The sequence below is a fragment of the Suricata suricatta genome, chromosome 17 (genome assembly GCF_006229205.1).
Source record: "Suricata suricatta isolate VVHF042 chromosome 17, meerkat_22Aug2017_6uvM2_HiC, whole genome shotgun sequence".
Lineage (NCBI taxonomy): Eukaryota > Metazoa > Chordata > Mammalia > Carnivora > Herpestidae > Suricata > Suricata suricatta.
In genome coordinates, this window is record NC_043716.1 from 38731331 (window position 1) to 38748206 (window position 16876).

At 56.6% G+C, this 16876-nt stretch overlaps 1 protein-coding gene across 7 annotated transcripts in view; it reads right to left on the reverse strand.

Annotated features, from left to right (window-relative positions):
* ZNF385C (zinc finger protein 385C) overlaps nucleotides 1-15882 on the reverse strand; it is a 50060-nt gene extending 34178 nt beyond the window's left edge. For 4 of the 7 annotated variants that reach the window (XM_029927221.1, XM_029927220.1, XM_029927215.1 and 1 more), the window contains exon 1: nucleotides 15805-15861. The gene's annotated coding sequence lies outside the window, so the exon portion shown is untranslated. Of the gene's footprint in view, nucleotides 1-13452; nucleotides 13569-15483; nucleotides 15677-15804 lie in introns of those variants that run through there. The other 3 variants (XM_029927217.1, XM_029927218.1, XM_029927219.1) reach the window with 3 other exon arrangements.
* Nucleotides 15883-16876: the final 994 nt, after the last annotated feature.

Here is a 16876-nt window from a genome sequence, read left to right on the forward strand (position 1 = left end):
AAGGGCGCTGCGGACCCGAGCGGGGTTGCATCCAGCCGCCCGCGGCCACCCGCCACCCGGGGCGATCCGGATTCTCGGCTCCTGGAGGTGCGTGGCCGGGGAGTCCGGCCTGCGAGTCCCGGGGCAGCGGCCGGTCTCCCGAGCCCGCCCCCGGCCGGCTGTGTGGACCAGGTGCCAGGAGCCACGCTGCTCCAAGCGGAGCGCAGGGGAGACCCCGGAAAGGAGTTGCACGCCAGCTCTCCCCGGGAGGGAAGGCGAGGGGAGTACAAGCGGTGCTCCCCGCAGAAGGGCTGGGCCCTTTGGTGAGTATCCTCCGGTACCCCTGGCGTCTGAGGGATCCTAGGGCTTTGGGAAGGGAACCCCAAAGTGGCCACCTCCCGCTCTTCTGCTGTGAGCTTCCCACCCCCTGCCAACTGCCCCTCTTTGGGGGGATAGCTCGGAGGGAAGGAGGAGGCTGACATTCAGGGAGCACCTACTGGGTGCCAGGGGGCTCCCATTCAATCCTCACAGCCACTCTGCCTGAATTGGTTTGATCCCCATTTTACAGGCCAGGAGACTGAAAGGTCGGGATGTTAAGTAACTGGCCCAAAGTCACGCAGGAAGTGAGCACCAAGGGGGAGACTCCAGGCTGCTCCTAGGATCCCTTTCTGGGGGTCCAGTGGTGGGGGGGGGATTTCACCCATGTTGTGTGTGTATGTGAGCATCTGGGGGTCTTTTCTGATTTCTCCCAGGGGATCAGTGCATGGCGTCTGGCCCAGTGTGGGGACACAGTGACAGAGCATGAAGCCAAGTAGGGGAGGGCAGGAGGCAGGGGCTGGAGGCATGACCTCCGGAGCGCGCTCTGCTATCTTTCCATGAATGGGGGGGCACTAACAGGGTAAGGAAACGAGTCTCAAAGAAATGGGACAGAAATGGTTCTTGTATACAAAGAAGAGGGGTCAATGCGGCTCACCCCTGCTTGTGCTCCGGGCAGGCCTGGTGAGGACCAGGCCCTGTAGAGAGGAGCCCCCCCCACCCTTCGAAGAGCCCTGGCCACACCTCACCCACTGGGGCAGGGCACCTGGTTGCCATTCAGTTTCCCAGAGCTGCTCACTGGGCCTCACCCCCACCAACTCACTCCTGTCTTGAGGCCTTTGCCCCTGCTGCTCCCTCAGCCTGGGCTCTCTGACCTCCATTGGGGGGTGGGGAACGGAAGGGGGGTTGTTTCCTTGTCGCTCAGGCCTCAACTCCAGTATCGCCCCACTGCCCCAGCGCCAGGATTCTTTGTTCCAGCCCCCACTTTATTTCCCTCTCAGCACGTCTCCCAAGAGGTCACTCTTCGGCTTGGACACTTACCTGTCTCCTCGGTGAGGACACTGTCTTCATTTCCCAGGTGCCTGAAGCACCTGCACAGAGCTTGGTGCTTAGCAAACAGATACTTGATAAACTGTTGTTGAATGAATGCATGAGTTCATTTCCACCCTACAAGCAAATCCACGGTGGATTGCACACTTCGGCTGGCTGAAGTGTGTGCTGTGTGTATTTTAATTTAATACAGCAGCTACTAAAAAAAAAAAAAAGCCCAGAGTGGGGCTGACGGTCCAGGCACACATGCACCTTGCCACCTGGCAGCACCCCCGCCCTCTCACTTGATCCAGTCACACCTCTGCCCATCACAGTCCACATCCTGTGTCTGTCCGTGGAGAATCACAGTTGCTCAGATTTGGAAGGGGTCTTAGAGGTCATCCTGTCCCGTTTGTAACTTGCCAGCATCACCCTCCGGCCTCTGCTTGCACATGCCAATGACAGGGAGCTCACTGCCTCACAAGACAGCCTGCTTCATTGTTGGATGGTCCTCGGGGACAGAAGTATGGAGGTCTGGAGGCTGGTTCCCTGTACTGCTCATGCGCAGGCCCTGGATCTGCTCCTCGGTGATGCAGAAGGAACGCACACCACCTTCCCCAGCAGGCTCAACGTGTCTGGCAGCTTCGTGCTAAGGAGTCTTTTCTCCAGCTCTTCTTCCCCTGACATGGCCACTTCCTCCAGGAAGCCCCTCCTCTGTTCTCCCAGGACACCTTGGATTGGCCCCTAACACGGTACTTATCACACTGTATTGACGTGTCTCCCCCAAATCCTGCCCCAGCCACCTTCTGCACCAAGTGGGGTGGTTCTAGGCTTTTATTTACTTCCTTGCACAGTGACCAACTGAGCTGAATTAAGCAACTTAATAAACATGCATTTCCAGGGGTTTCATTATCCTGGTCACATCCCTCTAAGCTAATTTAGGCTTTCAATGGCCTCTTTAGAACAGAGAAAGAGAGAGAATCACTCCCCTGATCCTCAACCCTGTTTTCTCCTAATGCTGCCCACCCCTTAACTTTTCTGCACTCTTGAATCAGCTCTGTATAGAGCTGAGGATCCATGAAACCCTCTCCCCCACTCCACAGGGGCTATTTTCACGTGATACGCCGGCAAGTTCAGCCTCCCTATCTCGTCGCCAAGAGAGTGATTTCTTGAGCTGGGAGCACCAGACCTCATGCTTCGGCTTGCTGGCCTCCGTCTCTGCCCAGCCTGTTGATATCATTCAGCAGGAACACAGGGGCCAGCTTAGTGCCACGCCAAAGACATGGCTGCACCCAGATACCTAGGAATAACACACCCCTAAACTCCAACTCTAACACACAGATGAAACACTGCCGTTAGCTGTGGGCCTTCTGTATTCTTCCCACACCTTTATCCCTCCCCTAGCCCCGAGGAGTGTTCTTCTCCCTTTGAAGATAAGGAAAGGGAGGTTCTGAGAGGTTAGTTCACCTGCCCAAGGTCACACAGCTAGAAACGGGTAGAGTTGAAATCCATCTGGTTGACTCCAAGGTCTAGGCTCTCTTTGCTTCAGGTTGTGGGAGCTCTAAAGGCCTTATCTCAATATGCCAGTGACTTTTCCTGTAACGGTGGGGTGAGAGGGTGAGGAGGAAGGAAACCTGGAAAGCATCTCCATAATCATGAGAGCTGGAGGGGCCGGGCTGTGCTGTGCTCCCTTGCCCATTTACCACTCGTCCGAGGAGGGATTCAGGGCCTGGGTTATTGCCTTCCCGCAGCCAGAAAGTGACCCTTCGTCTAAATAAAGCTGCTCAGTGTCTGGTTGGGCCACTCAGTTCTCAGGGTGGCCCAGTCTCATCCTATGATCTCTTCCTGTCTTGTCCGTGGAGGATCCCCAGCCCTAGAGCAGTGCCCAGCACACCAAAGGCAACCAATACTTACTGCTGGACTTGAGGAACGAACTGCCCCTCGCTGTGAGCACCAGACATGGAGTGGGTTCCTTACTCTGGCTGTGTGGGCTTAGGCAAGTTACTTTCCCTCTCTGAGCTTCAGGTTCCTTATCTGTAAAATGGGAGCATGAATACAGAACCACAATGTACAGGGTGATGTGAGATCATCCCTGCAGAGGGTCTGATATAATGTGTCCAATTAATAATAATCATTAATGAGGTTTTATGGTCCCCAAGTGAGAGACAGGGCAGTGGGGCTCAGAGTGGGGAAGGGACTTACGTAGCCCGTGGTACCAGCTTGGAAGCAGCCTTGACAGGACAGGAGCATGGCTGTGCCTGCCTTACAGGCTGAGTCCTCTTCCCAGCCCCACGGGCCTTCCCTGAGCGCTCGGTAAATCTAATTTCTACCACGAAATTATGCAATGGCTATACTAATCATTCCTACTAATAATGCCAAGGTCTCCAGCTGAAGCAAAGCCTGTACTTAGCAAAGGGGCTCAGGCTTCTATTCTGATCATGGGCCCAACTAGGCGTGGGGTATGCAGAGCAATTCTGGGCCCCTGGGTTCCAGGAGGGTGAGAGATGCCTCAGCCTCAAGTGGGCCTGTCCCCTCCATCACAGGTCCTTTCTACTCCCACTGAAAGGGCAGAATCACTAATGGCTTGAATAAGTTCGCCATGATCCCTCCCGCAACGGGGCCAGCGTTTTTGCCTCCTAAAATAGCCCAGAGCCACCATGTGCCCAGGGCGGCTCCCCACTGGTTGCAAATCCCCCTGAAATTAAATCCCCATCCTGCCCCAGGCAGGATAGCACCACCGCCTGCCCTGCTGAGCTCCAGGCCTGGCCAGGCTCCCCCCTACCCCCCCCAGTGGAAACTGGGACCGTTGTCCTTCACAGTGACCGAGACATAAATCCCCAAATAATGAGACAGGCGCTGGGAACACAGAACCAGACACGGTGTTAATTGGTTTACTTCTGGGCAGGCGCGATGCGGGGGGCAACAGCGACAGGCCTCGGTTTCCCAGCCAGTAAAACAGAGCGGGGCTCCGTGTTGACTTCCGACATCCCTGGCCCAGCTGCTTTTCTGTGCCCTTGGAGGGGCCTCCCACCTGGATTCTCCAGCAGCCCTTTCTTATTTTCCTAAACCACTAACTTCTCATATGTAAAAGAGAAGACCTTGTCCAAGACGCTTGCCCAGATCTTGAGGTCGGAAGACCCAGAGTATCCTCACCATGAACTAGAACCACCTTCCTTCCACTAAAACCAAACCGAAAGGCCCAGTCGACCTCAGCATGCACGGGGGTGGGGAGGCGGGAGGGCCCAGGGTAGCCTTCCTGCTCAGAGTGTGAGGCCGGTGATGGATTCTTGGACAAGCCGGAGGGCCTCAGTTTGCGGTGCTCAGGATAAGATTATCACATTAAACTTTAAAAGTCTTTGCTCAAAAAGAAGCAGCAGCTGACACCTTTGACTCCCCCAACTGCGAAGCAGCAGCTGACACCTTTGACTCCCCCAACTGCTGCCGTCACCCTCTCCTGGATCGTGACTCCAGATACTGGCCACTTGGCGGCTCCACTGCACGGGGGTAGCGGCAGGGGGATGGTCCAAATGACCTCTCCAGGCCTGGGCTGCTCCTGAGTTGTGCGGAGCCGGCAGGGGGAGGAGATGAGCCTTGTCTGTGGGCGTAGTTCGGAGGGCCTCAGGGGCGCCCAAGAGACTTGGGATCAGGCAAACCTGCACTTATTACAATCTACCAGCACTAGCCTGTGACTGGGAACACGCCCCTTTGCTCCACACCTCAGTATCCTCGTCTGTGAAATGGGGAGAGCGATAGCAAAACTACTAATAACTCCAAGACTGACAGATGAGAAGATTAAAGAAGATAACCTACAGTCAATTCTCTGCGGGCTGTAAAGAGCCATTGTGGCTGAAGGATGACATGACGTTGTTCATGACCACAGGAGGGACAGTGATAAGGCTGCAGAAAGAACTTCCTCACGGCTGTGCCATGGAAACCAATGGGGCAAGAAGAGAAGGAAGACAAATGGGTCTGGGTGGAGCCCCCAAAATGTCAGCCACGACTCCCCCTCCCACCCCGAGTGCCCATCCCCAATGTCCAGCCCGACCCCTCCCCTCCTGCCCACCCATCTTCCCTTGCAAAGCTGGCGGCCCACCCCCACTCTTTCCCAGTCCAAAGCTGTATCCAACTTGTGTTTGTTGCCAACGCAAAGGAAATTATTTCAACCTCCTCACCCAGCTTGGCAAAGCTGCCTGGGTTGTATAGGAGAGGCTGGAGCTGGAGGAGAGGAAGCTGAGAACAGGGGTGCCCACAGCAGGGCGGCCCCCTCCCGAGAATATTAACTCCAATAGCAGCAATCAAGAAGTCAGTCAGCCTAGTGGGGGGATGTCCCCATGCTGCCCCGTGGGAGGAAAGGGAGAGGCTGAGGGCCCCAGGGTCCTCACCGGGGCCTTGGCCACCTTCCCTCTTACTTAAAGAGCCGCATTCAGAGCAGGCCGGGAAAGGCCCTGACGACCAGCCAGGATCAACCCTGCAGAAATTAAGATCTTTGGATTTTCCCGACCCACCCTTCATTTCCTGATGCTCGTATTTAGTTTGTTCTCCCACCCCAGCCCTCCCCACCAGACCTTGGGGCCCTTCCCCTTCCTCAGGAGAAGTTGAATCCAGAAAGATGGAGGCAAGGAGAAGCCGAAAATGGCCCTGAGATTCTGGGGTCACCCTGAGCAGGAGGGAGGGAGAGCCTCCAAGCCCATTCTGGCTGAGGGAGATGGTGGGGTGGCAACGGTCCACCTTGCTGGCCAGGGAGGAGTGCCGGCCACATCAAGGAGTCCTTCTCTCAAACTGGCTGGTGGGCGGAACCACACAGCCATTGCAGGCCATGAAGGAGGGCTTTCAAAACCAGCTGAGAGATTCCAAGAATGCCCCGGGGTGGCCCTTGTCAACATGCCCCGTGGCCCCCAGACCCTCTGTCTGGCCTCCTACAGCAGGGCTGCTCAGTGACCTTAGCTGGGGGGCGGGCACTGTGGGACCCAGGACAGAGACCAGGCTCTGGAGTCGTCAGACCTTGGGCAAGTGGCTCCACTTCTCTGATCTATAAAATGGGCCCAACGGTATCTACCTCATGCAACTGTTGAGACAATTAAGAGATAAATGTAAGGAGAATGCCTCCGTTTATGCCCGACATAGAGTTGGGGCTCAATAAACTAAGTAAACATTTGTTGGGACCTACTATGTGCCAGGCCCTCCATTCCTCACCCAGGGGATATAGCACTGAACAAAACCCTGGGAGCCCTCAGGGAGTCTGCCGGCCAGGGTGTCACAATGGTCACAGCCACTAAGGAGTAACCACACCAGGTCAGGGAGGATGAGTGGCCAGGAAAAGAAAGCCTCTCTTAGGAAGGGACAGTTTAGCCTAGACCTGGCTGACTTGAAGGACAGGCCTGCCTGAGGGTCCTTGAGTGTCACTGCTCACTAGAATCACCTGGGTGGCTTTGAAAACTTCTGCTGGCTGGGCCCCTCCCCAGGGATTCTGACGGAAGGGGCTGGGGTGGCGCTGGGGCAACAGGACTCTAAATCCTGCCTCGGTGATCCTGATATACAGCCTAAAGGGAGAACGCCTTGCCCTGCACTTTCCCCAAAAGCCTGTCCACATGAGGATCACCTGGGGAACTTGTCTGGCATCACGGCCTGGGCCACAAACTTAGGGGTTCGGATTTAGGGGCCCGGCTAAGGCCCAGCATCTTCCTTTCTAACAAGCATCCAAGGAATTCTGAAGAGCAGACAGGTTTGGCGATGTGTCTAGGAGAGTAAGTCTCAGGTCAGAGGTTGGCCTTGAGCGCCCAACACTGCTGACCCCAGCCGTGCCCGCACAGGATCACCTGCCATTTTGGTTCCCACTGACCCATCTCTGCCCTCAACCTGAGAAGTGCCTTTCTCATCCAGGCAAGTCCCGGGCATGTTCCCGGGCTTATCGTGAAGCCCGAAGGTCCCCACCACAGTGGGCTTGGGGTCTGTTTCCCCACTACCTTTGACCCGTTGTTCCCAAGCCCCTATGTCATTCTGTCCAGGCTTCATGCCTGGCCAGATCCTGGGCTCTCAGGGGCAGGGCTGGCTCCTCCAACCACATGGCCCTGAGCCTGGCATCCCGCAGGGGATGCCTCGTCGTAGGTGAAGGAATACCAAATCTACCCCAGCCTCTGCTGGGCACATTTGCACCAACAACTGTGCCACAGGTGGGAGAGTTGTGACCACCCCTAGAGATTCTCCTGGGTCCCTGATCCCCAATTCCTCTTATGGAGTCTGACTTCTCACTCTATTTCACCCTTAGCCCTGCCCTACGGGGCAGGCCCTGAGATGGGAGAGAGACATCGCACAGTGGTGCTCCCCAAGCCAAAGGTGTGCCAGAATGTACCCTGATCCCTGCGGAAGAATCAGGGTGCCCCCGCTCCAGGTGCCTGGCATGATGCCCACCCCTTTGGGCAAGCAACATCGTGTAGCCAGAATGCCTGGGTTAAATCCCACCTCGGCCACTTCCTGTGTGGCCCTGGACACCTCTGTGCCTCGGTTTCCCCATTTGCAAAATAAGAATGAATTGTACCTCATTTAGAGGGTCATTATGGGATTGAATGAGCCAGTAGTCATAAAGTGTTCGGCAAACAGACACACGGTAATCACTGTGTGTGTTAAATAATGTTTAAAAATACATGATTCTCTGAAGGTGATGTTTTAGTCTGTCAACAAAGTGGGTCCTGACAAGGCACCAGGTGTGGGAGGCAGGGGTTAAGATTCCACTTTACAGGTGAGGAGGCTGAGGATCAGGAGAGGAAAGGACGACGTCAGATGACACCAAGGCCTTGGGACTGTGGCGCTTCAAGCCTGGTCTCTCCCAGCACCCCTGGGCCCACCTCCCTCACTCCTCAGGCGCCTGCCCTGGGCCAGGTGGGCTCTGTGCCCTGTGCTGACAGAGGCCCCTTTGTACCCCTGCCCATGGTCACACCCTGAGCTCAGAGCAACGGCCAGACAAGTGCCCTGTGTCTTGGTCTGTTTCACCACCAGGTCTGTGGTTGTCCTGGCCGTTCCAGCCACGTGCTCTGGCTGGGTGGACCTGAGGGTCACCCCCCACCCCTCCCGGTCCCCCACCCCAACCTCAGCAGGGCATCCCCAACCCTCCCTTGGCTACATTCAGCCAGGAGACAGACCAGGAGGCAGCCCCAAGGAAAACACCCCCGTTCTTGGTCTCCACCCTGTGCAAATTCCAAGTGGCCGGACTCTAAGATGTCTGGGGCCCCCGAGGAAGGGACAAACAGGAGCTGCAGGGAATGACCTGGAGGTTACTCTAGTTACCCTTTCTATCTCCCTAAATCTTTCTTCAGTCTGTTTGCTTCCCTTTACCACCTGGACTGGCAAGGACAGCCTCCTCACTGGCCTCCCTGCCTCCACTTCATCTCTCCACCTTCCCTGTTTGTTCTCCACACCCCAGAAGGAGCCTTTCAAAAAGGCAAATCCAATCACGTCCATCTCCTGCCCCAAATCTCCAAAGGCGTCTCCCTCACCTTAGGAGAATCCCTATCCCAGCCTGGAAGGTCTGGCCTCTGCCCACCTCCCCCAAACCCTTCTCTTCCGACCTGCCCTTCCACGGGCTTCCTCCCACAGATTTCTGGAGATATAAATACAAGCCTCTGCCTGAAAATATTTACCGGTAGAGCTAACACTGATGATGGCTAGAATCAGATACAAAAACACTCCTTATTGACTAAAAGGGACAGAAGAATCCAGTCTTGACCACGAATTTTGTTTAAAATTTCAGTCTTCCAAAATTGGATGAGTTTACCCAGTCACACAATGGCTGAGACCAAGGCCAGGGGCCTTTGATGGACGCCAAATTGATTGATGGGTCAAATCTCGGCAAAATTTATACAGAACTGACACCAATGAAAATAATTCCAGTAAAATTAAAATGGAATGAAAAAAAATGGAAATGTGTTTAACTGTACCATAGAGGAAAAACTGAAAAATCTGATCAGGGGATTAAATTGGATGAAGAGTTCAAACTGGAAACCACTTGCTAAAAAAAGTCTTCAGTGCTGCTATGTTTTGGTTTAAAATGTTTGCATTCAAAACATCCTGGGGGTCAAAATGTCCAGGTCAAAAGATCCTGTGCCCCTCTGATGTTTTCTCACCACTCCCTACCCTGCTCATGAGAACTCCGGCCACACTGGGCTCTTTCTCTGGAGCACAGCAAGGTCCCCCTTCGAGCAGAGCGTTCTCAAAACCCATTCTTTCTGGCTGGGGCACTCTTTTCCTCCCAGATCCTACCTCCCCTACTTGTGGCTGATGCTGAAATGCCACCTCTGAGAGATGCCTTCCCTCACTGCCCTCCTTAAGGTAGATGTCCTTCCTGTCCCCTTCCACTCACTCTTCGCCCTGTCTTATTCCCCCCTTGAATCTCCAGGGCAAGCCTAGCAAGTGTAACACATAGTAGGTGCTCAATAAATATGTGTTGAATGAATGGATGAAACAGTATCACTAGGGTGAGGGGCAGGGGAATGGGTGGGAGCTTACAAGGGCCCCTGGAAGGGGCGCAGAGGCACACCCTTCCATTCCACTTCTATGCCCACCCCGTCTCTCTTATTCATGACACCAAATTCCAGAGGAGCCTGTTAGCAGGAGAGAGAAGATGACAATACCAGACCTGCTTCACTCCGGCCCCTTGTCCAGCTTCCCAAGGCCCAGGTCCCTGTGCCAATTGGCCAGCTGCCCCCCTCCCCAACCCTGCTCCCACTGCCCTCCCGGCTGTGGACTGGGCTATTTGGGGAAACTTCCTGATCTCCCCTCTGGCCTTTCCACCTCCACACCTCATCCTGAAGCCCCGGAATAGCTGTCCCGGCCCCAACCAGGAACAGTCGCGTTCCCGATTAGCACCCAGATGGTTGCAGCCATGTCTAAAAGCTTCTCATGTCCCTCTCCCCTCAGGAAGCTGCTAACTAGGGCAGCCAATCTCGGAACGAGGTCACAAGAATGCTACCTGCCCCTACAGTCCCCTCCCAACCGGAGAGGAGACACGGGTGGGGACCAGGAGTCTCCACTGCAGGCCAGTGAAGACAAAGGAGATGTGGGGAAGGCTCAAGTGCAGGGAGAAGTAGGTTCTTTTTGCCCCATGGGCAGCTCTGGTGCAGCCTGGGGAGTGGGGAGTCCTGGGTTCGAGTCCAGATGCTGCCTCAGGGGGGATTCTGTGACCTGTCCTGGTGCTCAGAGGGCAGGGTGATACGGTTGTGTATGCGGTTCGGTACCACAATCCAGGATCGGATCTTAGTGCCCCAGGGAGATCATTCTGGGGTGGATCCTGGGAGGCCCTGAGCCCACTGGAGCATCAGTTCTCTGCTGGAGACTCACGCTCGCCCTGGCCCCAGCCTCAGCCATGAGAGCGGATGGGCAGGGGGGCAGACTTCTCCTGCTCTCTGAAGACCACACCCCACGTGGCTCCTCATTGGGAATCCCCTGGGAACCCAAGAGTTCCAGTTACTAACAGCCTTCCCCTCAGTAAAGGATAGGGGTGGTGAGGGGGTGTGGCTCACACCTCCCCAACCTGCGGGTCCAGTGAGAGGGGGTAGCCAGCATCGGAGGAAGAATCACCGAATCACCGACCAAGACCAGAAGGTTCGAAAAGTCTGGGGCCTGAGGATAGAGAAGTGGGACCTGGGGGAGGGCAGTGAGGGTGGTGGACACGTCAGGCCTGGTCTGGCCTCCCGCCCGGGCATCTGAACTGGGAAGAAGCATCTGTGGGTTCAGTCCTCGCTCCACCCCAGGAAACCTTAGTCAAATAAACAGACAGCCAACACAGTCGCTCCTGTGCAAAAGGCCAGGGCAGCAGCGAGGAGAGGCCCGCTGAGGTGGGGGTGCCCGAGGAGCGAGCGGGGAGGCTGTTTGAGCAGGCCTCTCACCCTGGGAAGTTGGCGGAAATGTTTGGAACAGGGCGGGGAGTGTGCTGGTGGTTTGGAGCAGGAAGCTGGGGCCTGGGGGGCGGGGGTGCGTGGAGCTTGGCTGCTTCGAGGAAAAGAAAGGCATCAAGTCAGCCCCACTCTGGTCAGCGCCCCTGCTGAGGGGGCACTCCAGGCCCCAACACCCTTCCTTCGGCTCCAGGTCAATCGGATCAACCAGACAGACAAGGCTCTCTTCTTTGTCACCCTGAAGCCCCACCCCTGTTCCCAGTCCGTGACCCTGGACCTGGTGGCTGAAGAAATCTGGAGCCAAAGCCCTCAAGTTCCGAAGTTCTTGACAGAAGATGCGGGGGAGGTGGGCTAATGTCTGTCCTCTCCGGAACCTGGTATTCCTCCTCCCCTCCTTGCCCGGCAGAGGAGCGGGCAAGAAGCCAGAGCAGCCCCCCCTCGACACCTCACCCCCCGCCATGCTTTGTCACTTTCTACACACTCAGAGACACCTGGCTGTCCTGCTCCTCTAAGACGCCTCACGAGAGTAAGACAGAGATCGGACAGGCACACACCCGGAGGCTGAGACAGAGGCAGAGAGAGGTACAGACAGAAAGATGAACGTGAAAGACATCTCACAACTGGAGACACAGAAATGAGAGACTGAGAGTGAGGGTGTGTGTGAGAGAGAGAGAGAGAGACAGAGACAGAGACAGACAGACAGAGAAGGGCAGAGATGCACAGAGAAAAAGAGACTTAGGGACAGGCAGAGATGCTCATACAGAGAAAAAGAGAAAAACACACAGGAAAAGAGATGGACCTGGAGACAGGGAGGGAGCGACAGATAGATGGACATGACAGGCACAGGAGCAGGGGAAGAAGGACTGAGCAGAGAGCATACGGGGGACACAGGGACAGACACACTAACAAGCTGGGAGGCAGAAAGAGGCTCACAGAGCTACACAGAGGCAGATGGACTGAGACTCAGGGCCTGGGGAGCCCCCCCGACAGATTTGGGGGACCAGAGGTGTCAAATGTCGGGTCCGCTGGGGTTTGTGGGGAGTCCCAGGAGGACACAGCTGCCGTCTTCTGTCCCCAGGACTGAAATGCCACAGGCATCTGGCCCCCAGCCACCCTCAAGTAAGCCAACCCTTGGCCGCTGGAGCTGGCAGGTCACCCAAGGTGAATGAAAAGTCACCGATAGGGGAGGGTGACACTGGGGCTGTGGCGAAGGCACACGGTGGCCCAGGGGCACGTGTCAGGGCGGGTCTGCAAGGATCTGTCTCGAGATTGCATCCGAGCCGTGTGTAGTGTGCAACGGTACAGGCGCCGTCTGCGAGCTGGCGCAAGTGGGCACGTGGGCCTGGCTGTGCGAGGGCATCTGCATGTGAGCCTGCGTCCAGTGCCAATGAGGCCAAGGTGGCAGGTTGATCCTCAAACAGCCCAATCACAACGGACGAGTGTCGGAGACAGCCACACAAAGGCCGTGTGTCTCTCTCCCCTGAACAGACGGTGTGTTCAGGCGCCGTGGGGCACTCAACTGTAGTCGAGACCAGTGTGTCATTCGTCCCCGCCAGGGACGACTCCCACTGCCTGGCCAGCTGGCCCCCACACTCTTCTCCATCCAAAGCCCAAGATCTAAACTTACAGGAGGACCCATGTTACAGACCCACGGCCCCTTCCTGGCTCCAGGGGCACCTCCCTCTGAGCAGGGCAGCTGGAAGGGTGGGGGGGGGGGTCCAGCCCTGACCTACCCCCCCTCCCCCGCTCTCACATCCATCCCCTCCCGCTGCAGCTCCACTGACCTCCTGGGGCCCAGACAGGGCCCACACCCTGCCCACACTCCGGAGAAAAGCGACTGTCCCTCCCCTCATCCGTTCCCTTTTAAGCATCACAGGACATTTGAAAAACACTGTCCCAATTTTGGGATGAAGAATGAGGTCAGCAGACCCAAGCGGGGACTGCTTGTTAGTGACAGCTGACAGTCTTCATGTCACCTTGAAGCTCCTTCCTGGTCCAGGTGGGCGTGTCCTATGCCCATTCTTACTGGGGTGGGGGCCGCTTGAGTAGGGGAGCGCGGGAGCAGGGAGGGAATTCACTAAATACCAGTTTCAGTCATAGGGGCCGCCAGGCCCACCCTGAACATTTGTAGGGCCCGGGTCCCACATATTCGCGTCTAAATATTTAAAAGTTAGAAACCAAGCCAACACACTGTGAATTAAAGTATGTTCCAACCCCCCACCTTGACAAGTATACTCCGAATCACCTGGAAGACCAGGTTCCAACGTAGATCCCTCTGAGTTCCGGGACTTTTGCAGGAGAATGATGCTATGGAGGGTGAGTTCCTTTCTGCATTGCAGGAGACTCAGAGGCGCCCGTGTGGACACCTGGCCTCACATCCTGGCTCCACCCTCACGCCTTGCAAACAGCTGCCCCTTAGCCGGCTGCAGTCGCCCCTCAGGGGTAGGGGTGCACACGCCGGTGGCGTGACCTACATTGAGATCAGGTCCAGGGCGCAGGCTTGCAGGGGCCAGGAGCGAGCTGGTGACCAACTAGGCGGGGACTTCTGGAGTCACAGGTACGGGGAACGTGATCTTGAAGGGAATGCACAGGTTCAACCCCTTGGCCTTCCTGACTCCTCACCCCACAGGGAGAGGGATGGCCAGAGGAGGATGAGAGCAGAGCCCTTGAAAGCAGACGGTGAGGGCACTGCCGCCCCGCCCTGCCCAGGTTTAAGGGTGCTTAGTAGACCCAGCAGCTTCCAGAGCGCGGGCCAGGGGCTGAAGCTGCCTTTCCATTGGAGGGCAGCTTGGACGATCCCCAAACAGGACTTTCAGTCACTTGTATTATTTATCTTCCTGGAAAAATTTAGTGAGGCTTGATCCCAACGTGTGGATTTCTGGAGGTGGGGAGGACAGGGAGGTGATGACAAATGGGACATCTTTTTCAGTTGGTTCTCTAAGCCAGTCTGTTCCCTGGAGGCTTAGCCCCAAGTGGGCTCCTGCTGCCACCGGTCCCTGCCCTGTTGGGGTCCCTCTCTTCACTTTGGAGACAAAAAAACAGGGCAACTAAAAGGGAAGGAAGAGAGGGACCCTGAGCGGCCCAGACAGATCCAGCAGGGATCCAGGGCCCAGTGGAGGGCAGGGGCTGGAGGGGTGGTGGTGGTAAAGGGCACTGCTCTCTCTGGCCAAGTTTAAAAAAAACCTTCCAACCCCCACCCCCTGCAGATCGGCTTTGCTGTCCTACACAGGAGGGGACACTTACACTTGTTGAGCTCTTACCACAGGCGCCAGGCGCTACGCTAAGCGCTCTAGTGCGTATTCTCACTTAATCCTTGCAGCCACCCTATGAGGTGGGTTCTATTATTATCCCCATTTTACAGGTGGGGAAGCAAGCTCTGCGAGGTTAAGTACCTTGCCCAAGGTCACGCGGTAGGTACAGGTGATAGAACTCAAGTCTAATTGACCCCAACGACCCCACTCTTTCCACTATAGCACGTTGCCTTCCAGAAGTAAGAAGTAGGCACAGAAGGAGAAGGGATGAAGGTCAGATATGAGAAAGAACTTCCTGACAAGGGCGATTTGTGTGATGGGAGGAGACAATGGAATGGGGAGACTAGGCACACACAGGAAGCCCTCCCACCTGAGTTGGATCTCCGTCTGTGGGCTCGTGATGATCTCTAGAAGGTCTGTGGGGTCCTGGCTGGATCCAGAGGGTCACATCCTGATCTCTCTTTTTTCTACAGTCTGGGATCCTCTGCTGTACCCCAGCCCAGCACCAAGGCCCAGAGTCTGATCCTCCCTTGCGACTCTGAGCTCTGAGCATGACATCTGAGCTGTCAGTCCAGGACCTCCTCTTCCAGGAAGCCTTCCTTGACTACTAGGAGGCAGGACCCCTTTCCTACAACCCAAATCCCAACATGGAAGGTACAAATGCACCCCACATCTACAGTGAGGCTCCCTTCTGTGATCACCTTCTCCAGCTGGCTCGGGGAGATGAACACAGAAAAGGTCTACTCAGTCCCCCGGCTCTCTGTGTTTCCCAGACCTTCTGAATGACCCCCTGCTCCTCATCCATCCCCCTCACCAACGCGCATCTGTATCCAGGTGTAACAAATGATATAGTGCGCTCTGAGCTTAAGGGAAAACCCAGGTCCCAGCTGAGCAATGTGCTTTTTACCTCATTTACCCACAGAACAGAAGCTGTTTGAGCCACCCTGTCACTCCGTAAGGGTGGGAATAGGATGCGGCACTTGGATAAGGCACGGGGCACCCCGAGTCAGCTAGAGGGCCCTTACCTGGAGCCCGGCGTCACCATCCCCAACCTGCTCTCCTCCAGCAAGCTGCGTGCCGAACGCTCGACTCTGTATTCTCATCCCTCATGGCCCAACCGGCATCAGGGAAAGCCAGCCAGGAGCCTCTAAACTTCGCCCGAGTTTTGAGTCCCACCAGCTAGATGCCCAGCATCGGTGCGCGCAGAACCAAAGAACTGTCCTCACCGTCCGGTGGGCCCCCCCCAGGTTTGAGACCAGGGCACAGGACGGGTGGGCGGGGCTCCCTTGTCCTCCCGTGCTGCCCTCGAGGTCCTCAGCGTGGACCAGCCCGCGTCGCTGACTTACCTGCAGGGCAGAGACGGAGCCCGCCGCGGCCACCTGCTCTCGCTGCGCTCCGGAGCGCGGTCGCTCGCCGCTGGCCTGGGGGAGGGGGCGGGGCCCGGCTCGGGGGGCGGGGCCGGGGAGAGGGAGCCGCTGCGGAGCCCCTCCCGGAGTCGCGGTCGGGAACGGTGGGCGGGTTCATTCAGGTGGGCGGAAAGCAAGGAGAGCTTATGGGCCACTAGGGAGGGTCTGGAGCTCGGCGTATTGGAGGCTGAGAAGGTAGGATCCCCTGCTTCGGGCAGCCTAGCGCACATGGCCGGGGGGCAGTGACTCCATATGAAGACCCTTCACTAGAAGAAGAAAGCCGAGGAACCCCTCCTTGCCTGAGTTTCCGTTTCCATCCTAGCTCAGGAAAGCTCTCCCAGCCTGGCAAGGTGGGTGAGAGATAGGACACCTCTTCTGAAGTCAGGGTCCCCCACCCAGGGGTCAGCTAGGGGGCCATTAGGTGCCCAGGTCATCTTTATCCTCAATCCATCACTCCCCGCACCCCCCCCCCCCGGCCCCCAACGCCGGCTCAGGCCCCTCAGCTGTCACTGGTTAGGCCTGGAATGACAGGCGTCCAGACTCCGTGCGTCCAGCCGCATTCAAGGCCATTGAGCTTAGCACCCCTGGGCCCCTGCCCCCTCCTTCTGCCCCCAGTCGCTAATTTTATTGACCTGTAAAAGGCACGTCCCTGGCAGGGGAAGATAACAACTGACGGCGAAGTGGGGACCCGATGGGCAGAAGATGGGCCCCAGGAGGCGGAGCTGTGACAGCAGGGTAAAGGGTGACTCCTGGAACCAAGGACGAGGGATGCCGGAGACGAGGAGGAAGAGAGGCCCCCGGGAAAGGGGTACCCTCTGGGGCAGTGGAGGCCAAAAAGACCGGAACTGGAATTTCAGCCTCAATCAGACAAGAGAAAGATCCAAAAGGAGGTGCTGGGGAAAAGAAAGTGCCTTATTTTCCACCTACCCTTAGGCAGGACCCATGATGTAGCAGGCGGGAAGGAGGTTAGATGGCAGGAAGGACTGCCATCCTGCTTTCAGATCTCTGCTCT